This window comes from Triticum dicoccoides, chromosome 5B (assembly GCF_002162155.2).
Source record: "Triticum dicoccoides isolate Atlit2015 ecotype Zavitan chromosome 5B, WEW_v2.0, whole genome shotgun sequence".
Classification (NCBI taxonomy): Eukaryota; Viridiplantae; Streptophyta; class Magnoliopsida; order Poales; family Poaceae; genus Triticum; species Triticum dicoccoides.
The window spans coordinates 275,518,579-275,526,173 of record NC_041389.1 but is presented as its reverse complement, the minus strand read 5'-3'; the positions used below and the strand labels follow the sequence as shown (position 1 = coordinate 275,526,173).

The window sequence follows — 7,595 nt, the reverse complement described above, 5'->3', positions numbered from 1 at the left end:
TGTTTTCTGTAATCTGTTTTGATTTAGTTTTAAACACTAAATCATTTTATTTACTTATGCCAATTTTTGTAGGAACTGGTGGTATTATTCGAGTGCTCCTCAACAAGTGGCACAATTTTTGGACATATAATATATATATAACATTTATATATCCAATGCAAATAATTATGCATTAATTCCAAATGCCCAAAATAAATACTTATGAGCTCCCAAAAATAATGGTTTGATTTTTATCTCTGTCCAGTATTTTCAGAGGGCAACATGAGCATTTTCTTGGACCTTTTTGGAGCATTTTTTTATCTGGGTCATTTCCATAAATGATTCTAAGGGTTTCACAAATCCTCATTTCAAATTTAAATGAAATTTAAACGTGATGCACACATGACTAGCTAGTCTAGGTCATACCAGAACTAGGGATGTGACACCAAGGCAGCAGGCAAAGGTTACTGTTTCAGTGCAACAAGACCAAGACCAGCAGAACGACAGGATGGAGGTCATCGTGGAGCCCAGGACAGCGTCACCGCCAGAGCCTTTGGCAGCTGAAGACCAACTTTAGTCAGGATAAGTGTACTAGATGTTCCCCTTCAAAATGGTCAATTGTTGGCGCCGTTCCCGCTCATTATTTGGGAAGAGGCCCAGGGCCTCCCTCTATAAATAGGACTAGCCACCACAGAGCGGAGGCATCGATGAATCATCGAGAGCATCTTGGAGACGCATAGACTAGAGAGAGAGAGAGGCGACTGAACTCACCCAAGTAGTTCATCACACCAGCTCAAGAACAGCCCTCGCGAGGCTGTTCTCCCTTTGTATTGTTCCTCATCAGTCTCTGAGGCAATCCACCACACCACAAACCAGAGTAGGGTATTACACCACAACGGTGGCCCGAACTAGTATAAACCTCGTGTCCCTTGTGTGTTCCTCTTTCTAGCTTAGATTCCTTGCGAGCCATCGACACGCGAGCTGGTAGGGGAAAGATCTTCGTGCGCACCCCAGAGTTCGAACCTCAAGGGTCTGCCGGAACTCGAAATCCGACAGCGGTTATAGTTGCCTCGCCACCTTCAGAATGTGGCGGTTCCACCATTTTTTCTATAGCTCGCTGAAAAGTTGAGGTTTTACATTAGTAGTACTAGAACAGAAGATACTAAGGAGGCAGCAAAACCAAACAAAATAGCTTTTGTCTATATACAGAACTTATTCTGCTGAACCCATGTAAAATATTAGTTGTATTTTATTGCAAAGTACATAATAAAACCAGGTTCCAAACATATGACCATGTACCATCGCTAATGTATTGTCTATTTCTTCACATTGTATTGAGGGCTAAGGATAAAGAGACGGAGTTTATAATATGGTAAGCATAGTATGACATCATTCATATCACAAAACAACTGAGAACAGACAAACAAGCAATTGTAACATTGTGTGGGCAAGTCCAGCACAGAACTAGATTATATTTCAAGATCAAAGGAACATCACTCCTCTCTTTTAAACCTTGTAAGGTGCAATGATATGCTAAGACAATTGTGTATAAAATTGAAAAGAGTAATAGACATAGGCTGCAAGCCATGTAGTTCAACGCACAAGTCAGAGTAAGTACTAGTTAAAAGGCATGAGGATTAAGGACTTACAACAACGGCTTTGACTGCTGTAGTCATGCCCTTCTTGCTGGTGTGACAGTCCTTGAAGATTTCCACAACCTTTGGTTCAGGTACTTTCTGGTCCTTGCGGGCTTTCCTCTGCATTTTGAACAAGTCAATATAGATCTGATAATATGGTACAGCGAAAAGAGTGAAACAACAGCTAATTACAAGAGCCTCGCAGTGTGCAATATAGCTACGAGATCCTGTCGTCTGTTGGAATTTCACTTTTGTACGGTTGGCCTTGTTCTTTGAACAGTTTACCTACAAGAAGATAGATTTGTGTGGCACATGCATAAATAGGACTTCGACATGTGATCTAATCACATATATATAATGTACCTGATACTTCGGATCAGACCAGTGTTTAACAAGGCCACTCCAGTCTTCATCTGATATATTTTCCACTGGAGATGTTTGGGAAAGTTCACTGTTAGCCTTGCCTTCAAAGTGAGTTTTCCTCAAGTTATACCGATACTTTTGCAGAGCAGACTTGAAAACATGGGTGCAAGCTTGTCTGGTTGCATCATCTTGGCTATCCAACTTGAACCTCATCTGTTGAAAATTATGGGAGTCTCATTATCAGCAACCTAGAAAGTATGGGACAGAGCAAGACGATATTACTAGTTTCCATACATAACCATACTTAAAGATAAATGGTCGAGGAAGGTGTTGAACTGGGTTCCATCTTTGTCATTCCTATACTGAATCCATGTTGGGAGGATACGTACATGACACCTAACGACAACTGCTGCCTCTGCTACTAACTTGGCTGACTCTGTAGCATCACGTGGCCTTTTTAAACCTGCCTCAAAACCGATCTCCATTCTTTCTCCTCTAGATTTAGTTAACCTATCGAGCAATATCCCTGATGTTTGTTTCCTCTTGCGCCTAGGTGCTAGTCCAACAACGAACATAGGAAGTGTTAGTGTACATCAAACTATGAGACTACATATAAAGAAGCATGCAACTGTAACTTGACTCCAGCAACTACCTTCTTGCTGTTGTATCTCACAAGGTTCATCTGATATTGCCAACTCGTCTTGTGTCAAGAGTGCTTGGGAAGTAGTGTCAGGTGGCAAGGGAGCTTGGGTACGTGCTGCTAGCTCAGTTGACGCATGAGTAAGTCGTGCAGCTGGTAGTACTGTGGTAGGTGTTGCAAGAACTAGGGCTGTCTCTGCTTGTTTAGTGGCAGCTATTTGTTTCTGTTTGGATTTTTTTGCAGCTCGTGTAGCATGGGATGCCGTGTTTGTAGAATTTTCCGCTGGACTTTGACTTTCTATTGCACCATCAATACCAGCAGAATCTGCAGGATTCATCCACTTCTCATTCCCTGCCATTCTGTGTTTCTTCCTCTTTCTCTGTGCCATGTTAAGTCAAGCCGACAAGAAAAACGAATAACAATTTAGTTCTTCAGAACAAATTGATGCGTGATGCAGACAAGATGAACTTTGATGTTAGACAACCACATGATAGGGGGATGTAATATGTATGAAAAACAGGACGGAAGAGATAACCAGAACTATGATGTGTAAACTAAGAAGAAGACATTTCACCAAATTAGAAGCAATGCAATGGAAGGTAGACACCATATGAAAGATGCTACAAATATCGCTCTGCCAAGTTAACAATGTCTCATCATAAATGGCGTTTAAGCAAATGTGAAGCAGTACAAGAAATAAATCATATGCAAGATGCAAACAACATCACACTACCATGTTAGAGGTCTCTCGTCATTAGTGACATTGCATATTCACAGCATTGCATATTCACAGCTTATGATGTGTAAACTAAGGAGAAGGCATTTCAACAAATTAGAAGCAATGAAAGCTAGACACCATATGAAAGATGCAACGAATATCACTCTACCAAGTTAAAACTGTCTCGTCATAAGTGCCATTTCAACAAATTAGTAGTACAAGCTAGAAGAGAATGTGAGATGTAACCTATATCACACTCCGAAGTCAAACGTGTCTTATGATAAGTGATTGTTGCAGGTTACACAACAGTAGTAATTTGATGTAAGAACATGGTGTGATAGACAGATATTGTATGTTCTAGAAACAGGAACACGTGTCTTATTCAAGTATAACTAGCAAAGTGGCCCGCTCAATGCGCAGGCTAGGATTTTATTAAGTTATAAATGTGAGACCACACTATTTTATCTGTCCAACAATTTTTTATACCAAATATGATGACATTTCAAATATAGTACTCTTGCAAACATAGTTTTGTTTTTGGTACGTTTGGGTTTTCGTCGAAAAGGGGGTACTGATGTGTATGTGTGATCCCTTACATATATACACATTGTGATCCCTTCATCCCTTACTTGCTAATTATGCATGTCATGAGGGGTAGGGTGTGCGTGTGTGTGCATTCATAGGTGTGAGTGTATACATGTATGTATGTGCGCTTGCGTTTGTACTGATGTTCAAAAAAATTATGCATGTCATGCTAACTGTATTTTTTTGCGAGATATGCTAACTATATTTACATCTTTCTTTTACATTTTTATTCTATTGCTTATATCTTGTACAAATCGATAAAGCCTACCTCCTATGTTCCTAAATACTCTATAAGTCTTTTTAGAGATTTCAGTATGGACTACATACGAATGTATATAGACATATTTTAGAGTGTAGATTCACTCATTTTGCTCCGTATATAGTTTATATTGAAATCTCTAAAAAGACTTACATTTAGGAACTGAGGGAGTATGTTGGTAGGTATGTGCTCCCATGATCAGTTCATTTATTTAAGAGACGTGCCCTCGGTAGTATCAATGGTGGCTTATATTTTCACGTCACATAGTTTGCTCTCACAGTGTACAGAACATAATCGGTTTCATAGGCCCACCAGTATGATTGTTCACTTTCCCCTTTCTGTAGTCTCCCGGACTTCTCCGTTCTCTCCACCCACTCATATTTTCACACAGTGACAATGTTCCTATTGCCCGATCCCCTTTCTGTTTTCCTTATTCTCTCTGCTCACTCAAAAATTTCTGCTCTCCCATCAGCTTGCTCTCTTGTTCGCTGCCTTGAGGTTCCTCGTCCTCACCTCAAGCCACTCCGCAGCTGGTGCTGCCACAGGGACGACAGCTAGTTTGGCTCCTCGTACGCCTCCTTGTTCTCCTAGCCCTTTGCTGGTAAACTACGATGGAGGAGGCGAGATTATCGATCTGCACAGTGTCGTTGACCCGTTGTAATTGGTGTCTGTGTAGTTGATTTCGTCGTGGATTTCATCTCCCCCAGGCCGCATCCCTCTTAGATCCAGCTTGGGTGTGAGGATGGCGGCGAGGTTCTCTTCCCCAAGCGCATAAGCTAGAGCGTTGTCGCTCTTTTCACTCGAGGCAGCTCGGGACACGGTCCTCATCCTCCACAGCGACAACATTCTTCGAAGTTCGACCTGCAGGTCCCCATTTTTCGTATTCCCAACTCTGTCATATTCCCCCCCTTTTGTTGAGTTACTTGCCCTACATAAACATAAATCCTAATTAGTAGAAGTAAGATATTGTTTCATCTCCGGCAGAAGCATTTTGTTTCTCCTTGTGGGAATGGAACAATATTTTTCGCTTTAGCCGCAGTGCATGCATACGTGTTATACTTAGCTATAGATAGAACGAAATGTAACATGTTTTTGTGATTTCATAGAGCAATTAAAATTAGCCGCACTCAAAGATATGGAAATGCATGGGCGTCCGAACTTTATAACCACTTGTTTTACGGTAAAATGTGTGAGATATAACTTTACTACATCGAAACCACCGAGTTAATGAAGGTAAATTTTCATGCTTTGAAAGATTTGAGCACATAGATAGCAGAACTGATGTGCAAAGCATAAGCAAGGTACATAATGTTGCTTCCTGTATACTGTAATACCAGTCGTGCATTGTTAAAATTTAGAAATTGAACTGAGAACTGTAATTAAATCAAATGGATGATAACCTGCATAAGGGTGAAACTTTGTGGAGATTTTCTTACTTCGCATGGATCAAAGGTTCTCCTTTTTGTGTAGCCGCAAAGTCTGGCACATCTCCATTTATGATTGAAGGTTGTCTCTTTTTCTTGTCTTGAAGTTTCATTCTCCTTCCAATCTTGCTATTTTTGTTGATTGTCTCGACTTGCATCAATAAGATAACAATTTAAAATAAGTTTCATCATTAAAGCTAAAATCAATTAGAAACCCCCAACGCCTAACTGGAATTGTTGCCTTTTGTGTTTTAGTTTTGTTGTGATAGCACACACAAAATATTCATCATTAGTAATGGATCACCTTGTTGGATTACATATATGTTTTGTTTTAACCATCTTGGCAGGTTTCTAACCTTCCTTGTTATGTGGCCCCTCTTTTCTTTTCATTGTTGATTTCTGCACATTAGGGAGTGCAAATATAAAGCTAAAGCTCTCTTTTAAATCCAATGAAATGCAAGCTCTTTTGCGTTTTCTTGAAAAAAATCGAATAAAGCTAAAGTGGATGATATTTATAATATTATTACAGACAGTGGTGGAGCTAGAGATCATGCTTTGCTGTGGCGATGGACGACGATAAATATCATGGCGGTGCTCCCGCTGGTCATTGGACATGGGAGTACCCTTCTCGGCCGCTTGACACCTTGACCAACCGCCCCGCTTGGTGGTGGGTGTGCTACTATTACAGATTAATGCTCAAGTTTATGAATATTCATTATTTTTGTTACTTTTCACCCTATAAATATTTTTTTTGGTCGTACAAGTAAAGGAGATCTATTTTCGAGACCTGTGATTTGCAGAAATCTTTAATGATAAAGAGGAACTTAAGTTTCAATCATCATGTGAATACAAAAATATCGTGAGTATTTTTTAGTAGAAGCCGGCCGAAGCAATCTCTACCTGATTAATGAGGAACTTTATTAGACAAAATTACCATGGTACTCATGCAAAATATTATGTGAACCATTATCTAATCTAAAAACTCCAAGTGATTACCATACTACACTGCCCTGTGCTTCTGAATGGATTTGAGGCCTATGGAAGCCATCCCATAACCCAAAATATAGTAGAGGATCACGCTAGAATAAGATTTTAGTTTAGCACTGCCCAGAGTAATTGAGGGTCTCCATTTGTTTTTCATTCTTTTTGTGGGGGGCACAGTGGGCGACATCCTCTCATTATCCTTTAATAGGTCTGATCTATAATTTCATGCAAATCGTACATACTGAAGGTGATCTAGTTGCTCAACGGAGCCGGCTGGTGCCCAATGCCGAAGTGCCACTGGTTGGAGGAAGTTGACCTCAAAGTGTTGTTCACTGGAGGAAGATGATGTACAAGGTTGTTCGGATGCCGAGAGATTTTATATATGCATGCGACCATGAGATTTTGGTCCTATCTAGAGATATTCTGTTAGGAGAGATCCAATATCTGCAAATTTCTGAGAGTTTGGATTTGTTTGGAGAGATGTCATCTTTGTACAGTTTTTTTGTGGGAAGGATCTTCAGAGTTTGGTCATGTTTCTTACCCTGTACGCCCCATTTTTTATTATATGGGATGGTCTGGCCGCTCGTGGGATGGTGCTGGCCTGTTTTTTTTAGTTAATGGTCCAGCCTATCATGAGTTTGTGTACAGGTCCAACCTGTTATAGTCTCACGTCCTGAAGTCCGAGAAATCTGACCCTGCTTGTAACATTTTTTTTATTATGGATCCAATTTGTTATGATCTCACATTACGGGGTCACCTGATTTATGAAGATCTTCTCACGTTACGGGGCCACTTGGTTTATGAAGATCTGAGGGTCGCACATTGTTGATTTAAAATAGGTACACGTAATTAAAGGTCGGATGTTTCTAATTATTGTGGGATTTTAAAGCTAATTATCTTTATTTTGGTTAACCCGTCAAGTACTTTTTATATATAAATAGATGTGTAAAGTAAGCAGATGGAATTCAACAAAATTAGAAGCAATACAAGCTAGACATCACACATA

General features: G+C 40.0%; 1 long non-coding RNA gene across 1 annotated transcript; it reads left to right on the top strand.

Annotated features, from left to right (window-relative positions):
- The first annotated feature begins 4,557 nt into the window (after positions 1 to 4,557).
- On the top strand, positions 4,558 to 7,254 carry LOC119305402. Its single transcript, XR_005148659.1, has 4 exons — positions 4,558 to 4,750; positions 4,858 to 5,048; positions 6,135 to 6,272; positions 6,837 to 7,254. It is a non-coding gene; the product is annotated as an uncharacterized LOC119305402 (long non-coding RNA).
- Positions 7,255 to 7,595: the final 341 nt, after the last annotated feature.